Here is a 21998-nt window from a genome sequence, read left to right as displayed (position 1 = left end):
TACTGCTAATATAAGTTATACATCTAAATCTCTGGAAACAACACTAATTTTTTTCCTGATAATGCAGATTGCAGTTTGGATACACAGAAGCTTAAAAATGTAGGTAAGTCAATTTCCTTTTACCTCTTTACCTAGTACAATCTTCTATAAAATAAAAGTGTCCCATTTTTGAAGGAAAAAAAAAAACTTAGCTAGCATCAAGCAATTTTATAGAGTAGAATTCAGACCTTCCCCTCAACTAAATATATGTCATACCTCTCCGGAATTTTAACAGGTAATGACTGAACTTTTCTGTTAAATATCTGAATCATATAGAATGAATTAATCAAAAATATCTTCAACCCCTGCATCTGTCGGACATTTTCAACTACTACCATTTAAAACTTTCTGCCGTGGCATCCAGCATTTTAAAGTAGTTTTTTATTCCACAGCAAAGAGGTAAACCTTATCGGAATTCCTTTGTTAAAGGTTCACATTCCTCATGTTGACACAATACATTTCTGTACTCAAATGCAACTGGAAAGAAAATGGTGTCTAGGGAAGGCAAGGCAACCCAGACAGCTCATCAGCCGCTCATCATGTGACAGAGCCAATGTCTAAGGTCAGTGCCAAAAAGGGACTGAGACATATAGCTTCTGGAAAATATCCTCAGCAGCTTGCCACCTGTGTCCTGTCATTGCTCTCCAAAGAGAAAGGAAGGGAGAATACAGCAAGGCCTTGTGAACAATACTCCACCCCATACTTTTCTCATTATTTATGCTTGCAATATTTAAATATTATGCAGTGAAAAAGCACCTTTTTCGATGGCTGGGGGCAGAGGAGGTTATTACTTCAGAAACATTTAATACTGTGTGTTCTCACATTTAACCCCTCCACTGCTGCTGGCTGCCCAGACACCACACCTCCTGTCTGACAGTGGTGTTTGTCTGTGTTGTCTGAAGTGATGTTTTGCATGCATTTGCCCAGTGGAATGGGCAAGAAAGTGAGCCCAGATCCTTCCAGTTGCTGTAAATGGGTGTTACAGCATTGGAGTGAATGCTGCTAACCTGAATTACCCACTCAGTATCTGGCCCTGATTTTTATTTCTGGCTCTTCCATTTACTTGCTGTGTGACCCTGGGAGACTCACTTAACACCTGTTTTCCTCAGTTTCCCTGTGAAATGGAAATGAAAAAAAATCCTATTTATTAGAGCTCTTTGAGACTTTTAGATGACATTTGTAATGTAGAACTATGTACTTATTCCTTGTTATTATTAACCCTTGTGTTGAACTCATTCATCCCTGGGAGCTGAAACCCTCTGTTTATCTAGAACATGAGAACAGCACAAGCAGCAGCAAACCAGGTTTCTCACAATGCTCCACCAATCCACCCCAACCCCTTACCTAGAATTGGAGTGAATGAGTGGCTTCATTTCTATGCCAGCACTGGCCTCTCTGCCAGCACTATGTCAAGTGTGATCTGCCCACCCGCACCCAGATTCTGAACCCGGATCCATATTTTCTGCTTGCCTACAATGAGCCAAACCCAAAGCCCTGGGCCCTAACAGCACACGAACTCTGCAGTATTTAGAATCCCGTTCTAGATCTGATTTTTGCAGTTTGGAACATTGTGTGCTTCACTTGCCCCTCTTGCCTTCTGTATCGAGTTCAGGATTCCTGTCCTTGATTCAAAGCTCTGCACTGTCCTGAACCTCCCCACATTTCTGCTTGCATTTCTTCCCATTTCCCCCTAACCTCATCACTGGCATCCTCTTTCATGTCATTTTCTCTTTCTTGTCTCGATGACTCACTCCATTCTGCCTTCCCATGCCTAGAATTATCGCACTACTCCTGCACTAGCTACACACCCCATATTCTTTCAAATGCATCTTCCAATCTCACTCCTTCCATGAAGCTAAGAAGCACTAACCATATCTGTTAAAAATACTCTTGCTCACTCATTATATACAAAAAGCAAACCCCCAAACCTCACGCAGGTAGAGCCTTCCTCCCAGTGGAGTGGGTGCTGTTCCTCTATTAAGTTTGTAGGCTGCTTGGGACAGGAATTGTGACTTCTGTGTCCTGTTCAATGCAGAGCACACCCAAGGCATGGCTACACTGGAAACTTCAAAGTGGGAAGTTGTGGGAACACCCTCGCAGCAGCACTTCGAAGTGTGTGTGTGGTCGCATGCCAGCTCTCGGAGTCTGTCCACGCTAGCGCTTTAAAGCGCTCAGACTTGCTGCGCTCGGGGGGGTGATTTCCCCCCCCCCTTGAGCCAGCAAGTTAGAGTGCTATAAAATGTAAGTGTAGACAAGCCCTCAAATAATAAAATAATAATCTCTAGCTTCCATCCAATGATGGATTGTGTCTTTTGAGTGATCACTTAGATCCTGCTCTCACCAGAGCCTCTTAAAAGTACAGTTCCCCACAGACTGCTACTCATTTTGGTGAACTACCCTGTATTAGGTTTCAGAGCACTAGTGTTAGACTGCTCGCAATATAGCTTCTAAGCTGGGATGCTGAGTTACATCAGTGAAGTCTTTCAACCTTTACCAGTGACATAAACAAACACTACTAAGGTGTTCTGTATCCCTTCACTGAATGAACTGAGATCAAGAGCTATTGTATAGTAAACAAGAACTAATGAACTTTGTAGCAGAGGCTGCCTTGTGTTTCCAGACAAACTAATTATCTCATCACAGTCCCCAGTTGTGGATCCACTATGGATACTGTTTTCATATTTACAGGTGCCTGACTGACAGCCCATAAAATGAAGTCCTGTCTTTTATTCACAGAACAGGTAGAAAATGGAGAGTATGAAAGTACTGTATATGAAATAAAGAACAGTATAGAGAAGGTAGAGAAAGAACTGCTGTTCACCCTTTCTCATAATACAGGAACCCAGGGCCTTCCAATGATGTTGAAAGGTGGCTATTCTGAATGGTTAAAAGAAAACACTTTTTCACACAGTTCTTAATCAGCCTGTGAAATGTATGGCCACAAGATATCATTCAGGCCAGGAGGCTGGTGGCAGACCTACTCAAAAAATGTCAAATTCTGAAATGTTTAAAAGAAAAATAAATAAATGAATGCACAACAATTCCTAGTTCTTATATAGCACTGTTCATCAGTAGCTCTCAAAGTGAGGTCTGTATCATGATCCCCATTTTACAGAAGGAGAAACTGAGGCACAGAGAGGGCCATGTGATTTGCCCAATGTCACCTTACAGAGCCAGAGGCAGCGCTGGGAATAGAATGCAGGACTCCTGAGTCTTAGTCCTGCATTCTATCCACTAGGCCACATTATGCACCCTCCTCTGTCGTTCCCTCCCACCCCCGCGTAGGAAGACTTTTTTGTGATTTTTTTTTTTTACTGGTTCTATTTAGCAGGATTTTTAGTAACACTGGCACTGATATGGAAGAAAAATATCCATTGAATGGACAGTAAATATTAAAATAAACAAAACAAACAAATAAGAGTTTGGAAGGGATGTAAAACCTCATGCTTCAGAGCATAAACCAACCTCTAATTATTGAGGATTAAGAAGAAATTTCCCTGGAGGGTAGGGTTGTTGGTTTTTTTGCTTTTTCCTGGAAAGCATCTGGTCCCATCCACTGCTGGAGGCAGGATACTGGATTAGATGGACTACTGATCTGATGCTGCATGGCAAGCTCTGTGGTCCTATATAGTAGTACAATCCTCCTGCATACTACTTCCTGCCATAAAGGAACTGCCTCTAAATTGACTGTCATAAAGAAGTCAGTGAATATCAATCTTATCATCATGTGGACATGGATCCATGGGAATTAGATTGCACCACCAAATATATTACACATAGGCCATCAAACAGAATCAGCTATTTCACTGAGGATCTTAGAAAATATCAGCTGAGATGGAGAAGATGATACTGTATATAATAGAAATTTTTCTGTCAATGGAAAATACTTTTCAGACCAAAATGAAATTTTTTCACAAAAGTATGTTTTGTTTTGTGATTAAAGAGTTCTTTAAAAAAATGGCTCTTGTGAAAGGACGACTGTGGCAGATACTGACAAATTGAGGCTGACTTTAGCTGAACTTATATAACCAGTTTGCACTTTTCCTGAGAACCAATGAATAGACTATAACCCTATTAATAACAGGTATGTGGTGCTGCATGGTAAATGCAATGTATCTTGGTGGGCATGACAGACATATTTTGGACATAGTCAAAGGTAAGAGCAGAAAAGGCAGACCATTTATCTCCTAACTGTTTCAGATTCTCAGTCATTAACACAGATGGTGTTAGCATAATGAGGCATGACTCAGAACTTGAAAATACTCTCTAGCAGTGGCCAGATGGGCAGAAGAGCAACAGAGCTAGTTTGTATACATTTCCCTTGAAGGTGCATCTGAAATCCCTTGCCCTTGCGCTAATGTGTATTTGGGTCAGTGTGTGCCATCTCCTCCAGACAAGTAATTTCTTGCTCTGGATTCATCCAAAGCAAAGTAGCCAAAGGGAATAGTGCACTGAGCATTATGAGTCCTAGTTCTGTGTCTGAGAGTCCATGACATAAGAACCATGTAAGTGCTGCAGAAGATCCATGGCCTGAACTGTGGTGATTGATTTTTCCCTTACTCTAAAATCCTTGCATATTAACCAGTTCAGAAATACCAGAGAGAGTCAATTTCCTACTTATGTATTGTAACAAAATTGTAAGTCTATATTTTTAAATACTCCAGCTTTTTTTATACGCTGACATGGTCTGAGAGGTGCTGTGAACTGTTTGCGTGAGTGACTGGCTCTTCATCACATGCCTGAGTGCACTGATTAGACCTGCACAGAAGAAGGAGCCTAAAAAAAGCATTAAAATGGTGTTGCTGAGTGAGCCAGCAGACAATTCAAATTACTACAGACACAGGATCCAGCAGACTTGATCTGCAAAAAGAACTAACATTCCAAACATTGCAACCATGCATCTGTCTCAATGGAATTTTTAAGGGGGAGGTGAGCCATGGCCTAAGTTGGACTAGTGGTAAGAGAGAGATGAGAGACTGAATGAATGAATTTAAATTCTGTAGCTGCAATTTTCAACACAGTTGGTGCAGAGCAGCAATTATAATAATATATAAGCACAAATGTGCCTGCAATGTTCAAATCAAGCAATTAGGCTTCTAAATGAGTTCAGGTATGGATGGAGGCAGTTAATGGTGCTTGCAGTTTTAAGCCCACATTAAACAGTTGTCACAATTTTTCACCAGCTGTATTGGAGGCCATGTTGTGATCAAACAAACAAACAGGGCTCATAACCAAACCTCCGTAGTTTGTATGTGGGGTTTTTTATCCCTTCAGTCTTTAGTTAAATTGACCATCTACATTCAAAAGCCGAGCACATTTCACCGTTTTGTGAAAAAGCAAGCATGTCCCCTAAGCGGTTCTCCAGATTTGTTTTAGTTATTGAGATTAATAACAGACCATCTCTAGTCCTGATGGGCACCATGACAATAAGGTTTTTGTGGGGAAAATATTCAAGTAACCTGGAATTAGCTTTACATTTTACCAATTAATAATTTTATTAATGTTCTATATGTTCAATTTTAATAACGTTCTATAGCTCATGCAAATAATAATGGTTGTTTTATCTTTATTAGGAAATACCATGACCAGAGTCATGGAGAGAGAGAAAGAGAGGCTGCATAGTGCTAACTAATTAGACCACTGTTGTCTGATTAAATGCATTCCCAGTTGTAGCAGTGTATCAGGGTAGTTGGTTCATTGGAAAATGAGTTTCCAAAGCTTTAGTCACACATTCATATTCCACCACTTCCACAGAAGCAAATCTTCCTTCTGAACACCTTGATAGTTGGTGACAGAGTTAAACACTCTCTGAAATACAAATTAAATGCAGAAAACATGACAGGTTTTTTTCTCACCCACAGACCCAGAATTATCTCCCAACTACAGATTCTTTAATATTCTTATTGAATAAGAATTGGCAACATGGAATTGGTACACTGAGTTTACACATTCCTCCATACTCCATGGGTCAGATTCCTAACTGGTGTAAATCAGCATAGCTCAACTAAAGTCAATGGGTGCTAAACGAATTTTCTAGCTGAGAATGTCCCCATTTTTCAGTTTCAGACAGTCTTGCTCTTACTCACTCTCCTCCTTCCCACCATCAGAAAAAACAACACTAAAAATAGGAAGCGTTTCACTCCTGTATGTATTTTAACCTGTTCTAAATTTGTCATTTGTTGTCGTATTCAAGTTAAAAATTCACAGAAATTTGATTGCCTGAGGTAGCAAATGATCAGTTATGCTGCTAAACAATACATACTCACTGTGTCCTATTTGTCACGTATTCATTGGTAAAGGAACAGTGCACACAGAAATCAACATCATGCATAAAATAACATACAATGATTATCTTTTCACTGTAATACTCTCTTGCATACCAAAGTGATGCTGACTGATTAAAAATTGACTCCGTTGGTGCTGCTGTCACTTTCAAAAAAGCACTCTGCCAATTCTGATTATTGATCCTACATCATGTGCCAGGTTAGCTTTCAAGGCTGTTCGAGGTGTCTCTTTTTGTTTTCTGCTTCACTTGGCTGGCAGGCACCCATGGAAGTAACTATGTGTCTGATAGTATTAAGATCTAAAACTGCACTGCTTACTCTGGTGCTTGGGATTGCAAATCGTATCAGTGGTGCACAGGACTGGAAGCTTAATCTCTCAAAATTTAATTTTACAAGCAAATGCGGCATCTCAGTTTATTCAGTCTTCACTTTCAGACAGTGCTTTAGGAGTTATAATAGTTCTTAAACTCTCCAGCTTGTGGAAACTTCTCCAGAGAGAATTCCTGGGGAATCCACAGGATGGTATCCATTCAATCCCTCACTGCCAACATTCTCAGTTCCATTACTTCGCTGTGCCAATTACTTAATATTTGGTGATGTAAAAATAGGATTATGAGATACAATTAAATGAAACTTGGATACTGTAAGGCATGTAGTTCATTGGTTACTAGCCTCCCTTATTATTTGTATTATCTGAGTTGTGTTTCCTCTTCCTGAGTAGAAGACTTCATGTTCACTTGGTCTTATTCTCCTTTGAGTTAAACTGGTATAAACCAAGAGTAACTTCTCTAAGGCAGTGGTACTACCTCAGTGTAAGTAAGATCAGGCACATTTTTTGACCCAGAGGCTCAGTTCGTGTAAAGTAGCGTCGCTCCATTGACTTCAATGAAGATACACCAGCAGACCTTGAATATTTCAGGCAACGATACGGGAAAAGTCCAATGTTATGAAGAGTCTTGGTAAATTAGACTGGTAAATTCTTGGTAAATTCTTGGTAAATTAGACTTGGTAAATTCTTCAGAGCAGGGGCTGTCTCTTACACTGTGAGATTGATTCACCACTGTATTGTTCTAGTTTTATGCAACTGTAACTGACATACACAGAAATCACAAAACTAGACTCACATAGTGGTGGTGAATCAGGCACTACGTCTGTACAGCACCTATCAATTGGGCCTCTGATCCTGATCAGGACTTCCAAGAGCTGCAGTAATACAAATTAATACATTATTAATTATTATTATTATTATATTTTTCCTTTGGGGCATGAGGTTCTGAAAGCTAGGCAAACACTTCTAGTACACTGTAGAGCTGAATGGGAGTAATCTTCTAATAGTTTTATTCTCTGCTGTTCTTTCGTAGAAAAAGTCTTCAAAGCAGGAGTATATATTTGGCTTTTCAGATCCCCAGGCCTGATGGCAGGTGGCCTAGGATGTAAGTTTGGTCTGCTATCATAATGGGTTTAATCTGGTTGCAATACTTTCCTCCTGGTGTTTACCACGTGCTGCAACAAATGAATGAGTCCTGCATGAATAAGATTTGCTCAAAGCTCAGTACCTAATGCTCAATCAGGCCTCTAAAATGCGATGATGGAACTGCCTTATATGAGTATTGATTTTACGAATGGCAGTTTTACACTTACAGATCATATCCAGACAGTCCTCTTCAAGTACCTAGGAAAGAGCTTCATTGGGTACAGTTAAGAATGGTACACAGCCAGGCAATAGTATAACCCATTTACCAGATGGAAGGGGATGTTTTTAGCATTTCAAGAACTATGGTCCAGTGTCCAGTACACAAAAATATATTCTATAGATTGTATTGTATAACTATATAGAAAATTTGAATTGCAAAGTGAAGGACTTTCTTTCACATACTAGACACAGATGGCCTGCCGTGATCTGAAAACAATCTATTTTAGGTGATTGATGGCCTGTAAATTCTTTAGTTAGATATTTAATTAATGTAAAACCAATTTTTATTTAGGCATGTTGGGCCAGATTTTTAAAGGTACTGAGGCACCTGAAAGATGCGTATAAGTGCCTAGTGTGATTTTCAAAAGCATCTCAGTGTCCAATTCCCATTTTAATGCATCCATAGGCATCGAAATACCTTTTAATATCTGGCCCTTTGTTCCTACATCTTAATCTGAGAAATTTTAGCTCTCCTTTATTTCCCATTGCAGTGGTTCTGTGCTGCTTCAGTACAGATGAGAACAGAAAGGTTTTCATATATTCAGCTTTCCCAGGCCTGATTATACAGTCTGACATACCAATTATGGTGACCGGTGTCAGCAATGGTTCAGTGGAGTTTGGGAGGATCTCTTCATTAAGATTGTCTGATCATTTATCATATTTATTGTTTTTTTCTTCATGCTGTTGTCCCAGAAGTACCAGTATGTGTCTGCTGAGCGCTGCTTTGAAATGAGAGGATCTTTCTCAGCTGCAATACAATAGAAAATATCTTCCTTTCAGAAGGAAGGCAAGAACCTCAGCTGATGCAGAAAAACAATGGCTATGCTGATTTATATCAGCTGAGAATCTGGCCCCTAGAGCTTTGTTCAAAGCACTAAAGAGAAGACGAGAAGGAGCGGAAAAGGAACATATCAATTATTGTTCCACATTTAGTCAGAGACTCAAAATGATGTTCATTCTATTGTGGAGATTCTTAGTCAGAATGATTTAGTGTTACAACTACTAGGTGTAACCATCAAGATAAAAATATATTTTAGGATCAGGAAATGAAGAACATTTCTTTGATGGCTTATTTGGCTGAAATTGTAACAAAAAAGTAGAATGTTTGGAAAGAAGCCAGGCAACCATTGACTTTACATGGAGTGAAGTAGGATTTAAAATGTTAAGACTTTATTTTTTTGAATGCCGGAAACTGAAGAAATTAGAATATTTTTTTTTCTCAGAGTGAATTTGGTGCTAGTAAAAGCCATTGGATCAAAAGCACTAAAGACTGAAGTACTGTTTCTAGCCACAGAACAGACATATTACATAGACTAGCAATGTATTCTTCCTCATGCAAATGGAAGCCAGTGTACCTCAGCCTTTACAACCTGACATATAATGACCACCTGTAAGGTAAATAAAAGAGGATAGTTTAGCTTTCACAGTCATTCAGTCCTGGGCCTCTGTGCAAGTCTGTGAACAAAGGCACTAATTAGTGCCCCTGAACAGCCATCTGATTGTAACACCTTTTTGTCACGGCTGACCTAGGCTGGATTTGAATTAGTAGGATAAAGGGGGAGTCTACAACCTATTATTAATTCCCTGAGCCATATAGGGAGGGTTTAATGTCTGCTTGTAGTTCATAAGTCAGTGAAGGGAGAAACCTTATGCAGTTTGAGGATCGTTGTCGTTGTGTGGCCATCGCCATAACCATATGTGAAAGTCTTTGCCATCTACAGAAAGAAGTAAAATTAGCTGAATTTTGCCCCGAATGCTACATTTGTAGTTACTAGTATCTTCATATTTATATATAGATGGAGAATTTTCCTGTTACACTATACTGTGCATGGAGAGGAACATTATGTAAGTAATATAAAACCTTGACTTGTATAGTGTCTTCTATACAAGGATCTCAAAGCACTTCACAAATATTTTATATATTGTCAACCCACAGAAAAGGATAGCTACTACTTTCATACAGTTTGAGAAGTTGGGAAGTACAACTGGTTCCTACAGTTTTGTTCAGATTCTAAAAAGAAGAGAAGTACAAAGAAAGATTAAATGACTTCCTCAGGACATAGAGGAAGTTCTTGGCTGGGCTGACAAAATATTGACTTCCATTCTTAAGATCTAAACCACAAGGATATCCTTCTTTGATGATCTGGTCCCCTTATGCCACCATGGCAACAAAACAGGGCAGGAAAGATAGTGAATCTCCACATCTCATGTTGAACTGGCATAGCTGGTGCAAAACTGAGAAATCTGACTCTTAAGTTGCTCACTCTGCAATCCTCAGCTTCTGCCTTCCAGCTATTCTCCATTGACTAAATAGCTCTTGGGGGGCAAAAAAAGCCAGTATGCTTAGTAGCACTGAGCCTGCTCTGAAGTATACTGAGGCCATGGCCAGCATAGAACCATCGGTAGAATAAGACAGCAGCAAACAGCTCCTTTCTGAAACCTCCCCTCCCACCAGTCACAACTGGTGGATAGTGCAGCAGAGAATCTAGCCCTTTGACACCTATGTTTGTACACCATTATGTACGCTGTTGGCATTCAATAAATAATAACTTTTGATTCTATCCTTATACCAGTCCAGGTGAGTGATATGTGAGAACTGTTCTCTACTTGTGTGACATTTCAATAGGGGGCAGTTTTTCCTGAATAATGATATTTTCTACAGTTGTGGGCTTCAACCAGACACAACGAAAATCAGTGTTCATGTGTCCCTTTATGTATGTACATCCTAAGGTGTAAAATGCACTCTTAACATTTTGAATAGTTCATCATCAGCTTCTGCCACCTGCTCAAATCTGACCCATTATTACTTGATGGCTCTTTGATATCCTGTGTGCAATGACCTGATGTTGAAAAGATCTCAAGATGATTTAAACCCTGGGCATAGATAAACTGGAAAGCTGCTGCAAGAAGCCATTTAGAGCTCCCTGATCTTAGGTCTGGTTCTACCCCATCCCTGATGTAGCTTACAGCAGCCTCGGGATTGCTATGGCACCAGGAGAGTTGATACACAAATCAAGGATCATCAAAGCACAGCAGCACTCCAACCACACCGCCTTCCATCTGGCCATCTGCCAAAATATCCCTTGTGCTGGAGGATATGAAGGTGATGTAGAAACCAGCCATGGTGCGTCTGTGCTGCTTAGGGGTCCCCCGCTGCTGGGAGAATCCCGAGCTGACAGGTTGTGCCAGCTTTCCACTGGAGTAACACAACAAGGCCAGAGCAAGGCTGAAGATCTGGCCCTAAGTCTCCACAGTGCAAGAACAAGCATCACAACTGTCACTAATTGCCATGTTTATTGATAGACTCAGCCAGAGGACAAACAATTAACAAGCCTAAAGTGTGAATGATCCTCTTACCCCGAACAGCAACCTGTTGCATACTGGTGGTGCAGTATAAAGAAATGCGAAGCATTGCCCATGTGATGCCTGTTCTGCAGAAAAAAGAGGGTTTCAGCCTCCAGGGTTGACAGTCTACAAGTTAAATTCACTTTTAGGGTTAAAAAATTCATCCCCCCGATTTCACAGATGGCATTATCTTGGGTGACCATATTTAATCCAGGCTTTCACTTCACTGTAATTCAAGCATCACTGTAAAAAATTACAAGGTAGGTTTTTAAGCATGGTTTATTTTTAGATTAAAACTTAATCAAGAAACTGGAAGAAAGAGGCAAAAGCCACCAAGGGAAATATACAAACATATTTTTAAGGCATGACTGAATCTGCTGAACCTCTTAATAAGATTTACACAGATCAATAAGTGGATAGAAATATTCTCTGGCCTTGCCTGGAACAAATATTCAGGAGTGGAAAAGTGGGACAAGGACAGCTGCAGGCTTTTCTTTCCTTTAGATTGCCACTGTAGAATTAGAAGAAATTTACATTCTAAAAAGCCATGTGTATGCTTTCATTTGAGGAAAATTGGGCACACATCAGTATCTTAAAACCCTTGACAGGATAATAAACATGTGAAGTTCTATCTCTTATGGAGCATTTGCTCTTTCAAAAGGGATTTTCTAATGTATATGGTGTTTACGCACACTTCTGGAGCGATGTGTGCCTGAAGAATCAAGCCTATTGGTGTGCACCCATGATGTCCACTCAAGAAAGGAGCTGAAAAAAAAACAAAACACGTTGGAATTGCACATGAGAAATGTTGAAAAATGTGTTTTGTTTCATACAAACTGTTGAGATGACCACAGATAAGAACCAGGAGGTTTGCGCTGGAGAGCGAGCCTGCTACACTCACTCTCAAAAGGTCAAAGCACACTAGAGAACTTTTAGTGTGTATCAGTAGGTTAGTGCACAGCATGTTGGAGCACTGTAGATTTTCACCCCAGCTTGCCATGCAGTAAGTGCTGGTGAAGACCTGCCCCATCTGTAAAATCATAACTAGTACCCTTTGAGTGGGAGACTCAGTTTGACCCTGTCAGTGGATGCCTCTCCCTTCTGTTTGATGGTGTTTCTACCATATACTGTTCTCCATTCCTAAATATGGGTGGCTCTAAAAATCTCCTATCTGCTTGTGTTTCCTATGGGTAGGGCAGGCAGATAGCTATATTAAAACAAGTGAAGAAAGACACTGAAGTCAAGTTGTTTTACTGCAGATGGTATTTTTAGATACATTTTATGTAATGCAACATCCTTTTTAATATATGGACTTGACACTTCAACAGAATAATGTGTTACACTAAGGGCTTGTCTCCACTTACTGGGGGATAGACATGCAGCAATCGATCCAGCGGGGTCAATTTAGTGGGTGAAGACCCGCTCAATTGTTCGCTGATCATTCTCCGTCAATTCCGGTACTCCACCAGAACAAGAAGCATAAGGTAAGTTGACAGGAGAGTTTCTCCCATCAACCCAGCCCGGTATAGACACAGCAAAAGTTTGATCTAAACTGTGTCGACTCCAGCTACATTATTCACGTAGCTGGAGTTGCGTAACTTAGGTCGACTGAGCCCCATGGTATAGACCTGCCCTTAGTTACACTGGTACTTCACATACAATCAATAAAAGGACGCATGATGATCTCACTTGCACCAGTGAGAATCAGGAGTCACTCCACTGGATGTCAAAGGAGTTATGCTGATGTAAAACTGGTGTGAGATCATCAGAATCAGGCATCCTCCATTTGATTCCTCTCTATATAATCTGCCGGTAGTCTAACATATTATCAGCATGAAGTGTTAAACATGAAATTAAGCCAAAAAGTGTCTAAAATATTTGCTTTTATAACTAAATCTGTTCTGGGATTATTAAAATAATTGTAATCAGTTTTTTTAAGGAGATTAACATGATCCAAATTAGTAGCAATATTTTTGGATCGGTAGCAATGCAGTTTGATCAACAGGTAAACACACATACTAGGAAAACTCCTTCCACAGCACTCACATCTTTACCCCAACTTGTCTCTCCTAATTATGATTGTGTTTTAGTGTGTGCTGATTCTGACTCTGCATGTGCAAGCCATGTTATAGTCTTTTGCTTTTAAGGGTGACTTTTAGCTTCTCTCATACTGTTTAAGGTGGAGATGTTATTAATTTCTGAAAGCAAACATATTTTTCAATTTTATTTTATTATAAAGGTATCTGAAATAGAATGAGAGGATAATTAAGATGGATATTCAGCTAAGAAGCCATCATTTTAATAGTCTGGTGTAAAGCAAGACTGAGAAAATTCAGCTCCATCTGAATGCATGTGATAGCCCACACCTATGCTATTTAAAGTTTTGTTTTTTCACTTTTACATTCCGGGAGTGGATTTTAAAAGAACGATCTTGAATCTATCAGACACACTTCACTAAAGCAACTCTGTTCCCCACAACCACTATGAATCATAGGTAGCCTCTCTTTTTGCAAGGGAATTCACTACTTGTCTATGTAGGCTTCTTAACCTCCTTCCCACTGCCTAAGTGAGTAATAGAAATAATTGTCCTGTTATTTATAAAGCTCCATCAGTTTACTCAGCTCAGTGGAAAGCCTAGAAGTGGAGATTCTAGGAAAAACTTTTTTTTCTCTAATACTAGCTTTCACATAGAGTGATTGACAAAATTAGCATAAATCTCCTTCCAGCAGTTACTTCAGTTAATCAAGCTAATAACAATACTCATGAAATATAGCTATCATTTTCTCTGTCAAATACAGTATACCCTGAATAATAAAGGAGGTCAAAGAAGGAGAACACAGTAACAAGTGGGTGCAAAAGTATGTACCCTCTACTAATAATAGCAAGGATCTGATATATTGAACAAAGGGTGGAAGACTCATTTACTGAGATTTAAAATTAGATTAAACAGAACACTAGAGTATATACCATGGGGAATAATCCAGCACTGCTTTCTGTGAACTCACATTTTACCAAACACTCTTGTGATGCTAGGGTAAGGTTTTGGGTCAAGTTACCAGAGGCAGGAAAGCAATAAAAAAAAGATGCTGGAAAGGTCTGATAATTTCATTAAGTATTTAAGTTTAAAGATAGGAATGTTATTAATTATAATTATTATATTTTATTTTATTATTGCACAATTCAGAAATAAAAGTTAATTAATGGTAGCTTAGGTACATGTGATCATGACTTGATCACATCTATAATGTGCAAGTAGAATAAAGTCCAGACCAGTAATATATAAACTTGGTATTCAATGAGGCCAATTTCACAAAGCTAAAAACAATTATGAGCTAAATCAGCTGAACAGAAGAATGCAATCAGAAAAATTTGAATGATAATTTGAAATAATTTAAGAACACTTTACTAGATGCCCCCAAAAGCTCCAATCGCACAATCCAGGAAGAAGACTGTACTGGTTAAAAAAAATGACCTGACTTAGAGGAGAAGTGAAGATATCCATTAAAAAGTACATATATAACAAATGGAAGAAAGGACAAGTTGATAGTAATGAATATAAATCAGAAGTTAGGAATTGTAGAAAATTGATAAGGGAAACTAAGAGACATAACAAGAAATCTATGGCCAGAAGAGTTAAGGACAATAAGAAGGAGTGTTTTAAAATATATTAGAAACAAAAATAATCCTGATAATGCTATTGGTCCATTACTAGATGAAGATGGTACAATTATTAATAATAATGCAGAAAAAGCAGAAGTGTTCAATAAGTATTTTGTTCTGTATCTGAGGAAAAACAGATGACATAGTGTCATCATATGGTAATGACACTCTTTCCATTCCACTAGTAGCTCTGGAGGATGTTAAACTGAAGCTACTAAAGTGGACATTTTAAAATCAGCAGGTCCAGATAACTTGCATTAGAGAGCTGGCTGAGGAGCTTGCTGTAGTGTTAATGCTGATTTTTCAATAAGTCTTGGAGCACTAGGGAAGTTCCAGCAGACGGGAAGAAAGCTAATGTTGGGCCTATTTTTAACAGGGAAAATGGGATGATCCAGGTAGTTATAAGCCTGTCAGCCTGACATTGATCCTGGGCAAGATAATGAAGTGGCTGATACAGGACTCAATTAACAAAGAATTAAAGGAAGGTAATATAATTCATACAAATCAACACACTTATTTATGGTAAATAGATTCTGTCAACCTAATTTGATATCTTTTTTTAAAATAAGAGTACAAGTTTGGATGACAAAGGTAATGGTGTTGATGTAATATACTTAGCCTTCTGTAAGGGTTTTGACTTAGTACTGTATGATGACATTTTGATTAAAAAACTAAAATGTTATAAACTTAACATGACATACATTAGCAGATTAAAAACTGGCTAAATGATAGACCTCAAAATGTAATTGTAAACAGGGAATCATTGTTGAGCGGGTGTGCTCCTAGTGGGGTCCTGAAGGGACTGGTACTCGGCCCTACACTATTTAATATTTTTGTCAATGACCTGGAAGAAAACCTTGAACCATCACTGATAAAGTTTGAAAATGATACAAAAATTGAGGAATGATAAATAATGAAGAGGACAGGTCACTGATTCAGGATGATCTGGATCACTTTGTAAACTGGGCAAAAGGAAACAATACACACTTAAATATGGCTAAATGGAAATGTATATATCAAGGAACAAAGAATGTAGGCCATACTTACAGGATGCAGGGGGAAGCAGTGACTATGAAAAAGATTTGAGGGTCCTGGTGGATAATCATTCAACATGAGATGCTTTGGCCAAACAAACTTATGTGATCCTGGGATGCATAAACAAGGGAATCTCAAGTAGGAGGAGAGAGGTTATTTTACCTCTATATTTGGCACTGGTGTGATCACTGTTGGACTACTGTGTCCAGTTCTGGTGCCCACAATTCAAATGGAAGGTTGGTAAATTGGAGAGGATTCAGAGAACGGGCACAAGAATGATTAAATGATTTAATGATTATAAAACATGCCTTATAGTGATAGACTCAAAGAGCTCAATCTATTGAGCTAAACAAAGAGAACGTTAAAGGTGACTATAGTCTATAAGTATCTACACAGGGAACAAATATTTAATAATGAGCTCTTCAATCTAGCAGACAAAAGTGTAATACAATCCATTAGCTGGAAGTTGAAGCTTGACAAATTCAGACTGGAAATAAGGCATACATTTTAAACAGTGAAGTTAATTAACCATTCGAACAATTTGCCAAGGGTCATGGTGGATTCTCCATCACTGACAATTTTTAAATCAAGATCAGATGTTTTTTTTTTCTAAAAGATACACCCTAGGAATTATTTTGTGGAAGTTCTGTGTAATACAGGAGGTCAGACTAGATGATCATATTCTCTTCTGGCCTTTGAATCTATGAATCTATAATACCATTTGTCTTATTTGAAACTAAAAATAATACATTTGTAAATGTAGAACTGTCACCTTGTGTAATATGTCTCCTGAGTGCGCATCTTATATTTTCTTTATCAGATATATTGTCCTATCTGTTAAATGAAAAATTTCACTGAGTATTTGTATGGCTGATCTGTAATGAGCTTATAGCATATTGTGTGTGCAGGACATTACTTTTAGTAGCTGTGTTCTTCTAAGAGATGTTCCTAAATTGAAAAGCCAGATGAAATAAAGTCTATTTAAACAAAAAAAAATTGTGCACATTTCTTTCCACTTTGTTGCCTGTGTTTAGTAGCTAAATCACTGTCACAATGCGAAAGTGCTGGGCCCACACCAGAACACCTGATTCTACAGACTACCATAACAGTAGGAAAATATTTTGATTTTGTGATTGGGGGTCTACCTTTGTAATAGGTAGAGCCAGAAAATCAAATATGAACACACGTGAACTATGTGTAAGTTTGGATTTGGATCTGAATTCAGATCTGAATTTTGTGGCTTGGGTCCTTCTCTATTTGTGGTTATAAAACTATTTGAAAAGAAGAACAAATAAGCATGCTAAAAGAGATGTTTCGGGTCAGTGCACAAAGCTGTCATTCTGAGTTGGCTCCAACATGTTAGTAAAAGTTGTATTTATAGTCCAGCATAAATCAATCAAGAGTTTTAGTACAAGGTACTTTACAGTGAGTGACGGAATGATGGATGTCATCATGTTTCTCTTTGGCTTTGTGTCTAAGTACAGAATGTGCTCATTATGAACTGAAGAAAATGACAACTTACAAAGGAAGAATTGGATTCAGGACCCATTCAGAATAAATATTTAATAACAACCTGTACAAATTTGTTCCATAAATATTTTTTCTTCAGAAACCCATATAATGCATTATTGTTATAGACAGTCTTATCTTAGCTACTGTGACAAAGTTCCTCCTCTACCTTGGTGGGTCTTGCACTTATTGGTGGATTTGCTCGCCTTGCAGCTTCACGGCAGCCCTCAGTTTGGCCGTTTTCGTGAACCCACAGTCCAGGTCAACTCCTCCTGTGTCTGACCAGGAGTTGGGAGGTTTGTGGGGAACCCGGGCCTGCCCTCTACTCCGGGTTCCAGCCCAGGGCCCTGTGGAATGCAGCTGTCTAGAGTGCCTCCTGGAACAGCTGTGCGACTGCTACAACTCCCTGAGCTACTTCCCCATGGCCTCCTCCCAACACCTTCTTTATCCTCACCATAGGACCTTCCTCCTGGTGTCTGATAATGCTTGTACACCTCAGTCCTCCAACAGTCCGTGTTCTCACTCTCAGCTCCTAGTGCCTCTTGCTCCCAGCTCCTCACACGCACACCACAAACCGAAGTGAGCTCCTTTTTAAACCTACGTGCCCTGATTAGCCTGCCTTAATTGATTCTAGCAGCTTCTTGATTGGCTGCAGGTGTTCTAATCAGCCTGTCTGTCTTAATTGTCTCCAGAAGGTTCCTGATTGTTCTGGAACCTTCCCTGTTACCTTACCCAGGGAAAAGGGACCTACGTAACCTAGGGCTAATATATCTTCCTTCTATTACTCTCCTGTAGCCATCTGGCCTGACCCTGTCACACTTCATATTTTAAAAGAAAAGAATTACCATGAGAAACATCTACTGTAACCTTTATAGAGGAAGTCTAAAGAAAAAATCATGCTCTCAGTTAACAATGGTGTAAATCAGGACTAACTTCACAGAGGTAGGCTAGTGTGAAGTTGGTTGAAGTGAGACAAGATTCTAATCTGCCATCTCTACTAGTCTCAAATTAAATCAACTTTTATTTAGGTTTTTCATACTGCAGCATTCTTTTTCTTCTTGCCCTCATCTTGACTAATTTGTGTCCTAGTACTCTTCCTGCCTCCATTACCATCTGTGAGCAATCTGTATTCCAGGCCTCACCATTAATTTGTGTCATATCTTGAAAACTGTGCAATCCCACACCAGTTGCAAAAATTTCATTTGTGTTCAGGAGAAGTTTTCAAGCTGTTTATGTGTGTGGTGTGTTTGTGACTAACTAAACTACTCATCCCCTCCTTCATACAGCTTTATGAAATTTACACAGACATGTGCATATAGAGTATATCTTTGGTTCTGAAGATAGAGAATAAACACAAGCTTTTCCACCTGCTGATGGGACTAACCAAACTGTTACTTAAAATTTATGCTAACAGAGCTGTATTCTGCTCACAGATATACATTGAAAACGTATGACTCCTTAAGCAAGTGCACAAGACCTCAGGTACAGCAGGGATGAAATATTTCAAATTGTTCCAAGCAGTGGAGAATACATACAAATCTGAAACCCCCACCCACCACAGAACAGAGCTCTGCAGTGACTCGCTGCACTGGAATGTGGAATAGGGTATTAATAATATGGTGGGACAGACATGGTCAAACCCCACATTAGGGAGATTCAGAGGGCCTTAATCACAACTCTTCTCCCAAGCCTGGAGTAGAGGCTGCGACCTTGTGCAGATTTCTGAGTTAATTGGAGTTAAGGATTCTGTCCCACAGCCCTTGACTGTGCTCCGCTACTTGGCCTTAAGCACATAGCTCAAAATAAAAACAAACGAGCTAACAAAACCAGCTCATAGACTGACTTCTCCTCCTTTTCTTGCTCTGTACAGCCCTACTGATTTGGAGGTTCTCAGAAGAGTGGGGAAATGCCACTCTGTAGAACTGTCAGCAAGAGTCAATGAAACACTTTCAATGGAAAATGAAAACCGTCCTTTGACAACCTCTTTGGATCTAAGAACATAGAATTTGCCACGCCAGATCAAACCATTTCTCCATCAAATATGGTATCCTGGCTCTGTCAGTACTTCAGAGGAAAGTGAAAACTACTGCAATCCTCCTCGTCCATTGGGAAATAAAGCAGGAGAAAAAAATCCTTCCTGGTTCATGTATGGTAAGCATATGCCCTGAAAAATTAGATTTTATTATGGTTTCACAGGAGGCTTGACTCAGTGGTGGAATTTTAGATTCCTCGTATGTTGTGGCACATCTAGTAATTTATGTGGCCAGACACACATCTAACTAATCCAAAATAAAATGTACACTGCCCTCCTTCCCTCCTCTCCTGATTATGCCTGGAGAGACGAAGAAACTATCCCTCAGATTTAAGAAATTTGTATCACCAAAGGAAAAGGGGGGTTACTGCTATCTGCTGCTCACATCCAGAAATGCCACACTCCCCTTCCACCACGGCAATTAACTTAATTTGACAAACTACACCAAGAACCAGGCACAGTCTCACATTCTATTCATTCTGTACAGTGAATACTCTTAAAAACCATCAACATGACAGAAGAACTGTGTCTAATTAACACTCCCCTAATATCTCAGCAAATAACAAACCTGCTGTTGAGAAAAATACTTTCACACTTCCTTATCAAATTAGGGCAAAAGCGCTCCTAATGAGCTAAAATCAATTAAGGCGACATTAAAATGAATTGATTTTTGCTGTCAGCAAAAGATACTTGCCTTGTAGTTTGCAATGTGAAAAGGAGATGCTAAAGCTTTTTAGTGCAGTTAATGAGGGGCTGGTGCTTGAAGGTGTTACCAGTGAGAAAATTACATCTGACTGAGATTTATGCTGGTATAGCAGCAGCTCACATGCAATGCTGGACACATCAAAGGGGTATTGTTTGGAATTTTTGAATTTTAATGTCGCTCTTATTCAAAACAAAGTAAATAACAGAGGCCCATATGTTTCCCTGCTGCATGAATGCAGGTGGAGAGGAACAATGCAGTGTGAAAACTCTGCAGCTCCAGTGGAGATATAGAGTCCAGGCATCCTCCTCTTGGTCCACCAGGCCAGCAGGTGGGCCAAGTGCGTAGATGGAGGGACCTGAAAAGATAGTGGAGTCCAGGGGATCCTGGACCCACTGAAGTCAGTGAAAGTTTTGACATCAGCTTCAGTGGGGCCAGGATTCCACCTCAGAGATCTATGTCTTCCACCTACCAATGTTCAGCTGCTGTATTCCAACTGCACTTTCCCAAGTCTTCCTGAATGTTTTATGTATCCCACAATCCCAAATTCCAACTGACACCTCTGAACTTAAGATTTGAAGAGACGAAGTGGGTGAGGTAATCTCTTTTATTGGACCAACTTCTGTTGGTGAGTGAGACAAGATTTGAAGGCCATAGTCAGCCAGCAGATTTTAAAATCTGAATGAGGCTTGGGATCTATTCCAAATTTGGGTGAAGTTCATGCTGTTTTTTGTCTTTGCCCAAACCAGTCTGTATGCCATTGCCAGGCTCTTCATTGCTCAGGGAGGTTGAGTTAAACACTCAGAGGGATATATATTCAGTCCACATGTGGTATTATTGAGCAAGAGCACTGTAGAGCCCACAATTTAAACCAGAAAATCTTGTGATCCATTTTGGAATCAAACATTACTAACGCTATATTCAGCTATCTGGAATGTTATGAACATCTCAGGCTGCATTACATTTCTTCTGTGCTTAGTCAGAATCGATATAAACTAGACTAGACTATGAAGAGGGATGACAGCTCTCTGAATAATGGTGGAGTTTGAGCCAAATTGGAGAAGAGACACTTTATTGCACCATTGTCCACACTGGGTGAGCAAAATGCTGACATTAGCAATGTACCTGATTCTCCTCTCACTTAGACTGATATAAATTAGGAGTAAGTCAATGAAGTTACATGGTTTCAGAGCCAATGTGAGAGAAGGATAAAGTTCAATTTGTGTAAGAGATGCAAAGATGAGAACTGACAAGGACTAGGGTCTTTTCTCATTCAGAAATTCAAAGTACAGGGGGCGTTATTTACCATTTGGCCAGGTGTTTGTATGTTCTCAAAACTGTAGGCATGGCATCTGTTTCTATCTGTTTGGATTTTCACAGCTAGGTATAATGGATTATTGATAATGATAAACAAACATATATTTGATCAGAGTTAAAAAATAGTGATATTCAATATTTAAGGCATTTTTACTCAATTTGCTATGTCCCACAAAAAAGAAGAAGATTGAAAATGATCATTAACTACAAGACAAAAACAAATTGTGAAAATCAATCTTACTCAAGTTTTTTGATTTAAAACATTTAATCAAATTAGAGGACAACATCACTAAAAACACAAAACAGAGCTAAATGGTAATTGGTTTTAATCATATTCATTGTTTATGGCTACCTTAAATCATCATGCTGTAATGCTAGCAT

General features: G+C 39.2%; 1 long non-coding RNA gene across 1 annotated transcript in view; it reads left to right on the top strand.

Moving 5' to 3' along the window:
* Nucleotides 1-439: 439 nt before the first annotated feature.
* LOC140895287 (uncharacterized) overlaps nt 440-21998 on the top strand; it is a 44499-nt gene continuing 22940 nt past the window's right edge. Inside the window, exons 1-2 of the long non-coding RNA XR_012154160.1 lie at nt 440-601; nt 19436-19716. This is a non-coding gene — a long non-coding RNA (uncharacterized lncRNA). The remainder of the gene's footprint in view (nt 602-19435; nt 19717-21998) is intronic.

Source organism: Lepidochelys kempii, chromosome 11, assembly GCF_965140265.1.
Source record: "Lepidochelys kempii isolate rLepKem1 chromosome 11, rLepKem1.hap2, whole genome shotgun sequence".
NCBI lineage: Eukaryota > Metazoa > Chordata > Testudines > Cheloniidae > Lepidochelys > Lepidochelys kempii.
This window is presented reverse-complemented; position numbering and strand designations above follow the sequence as displayed.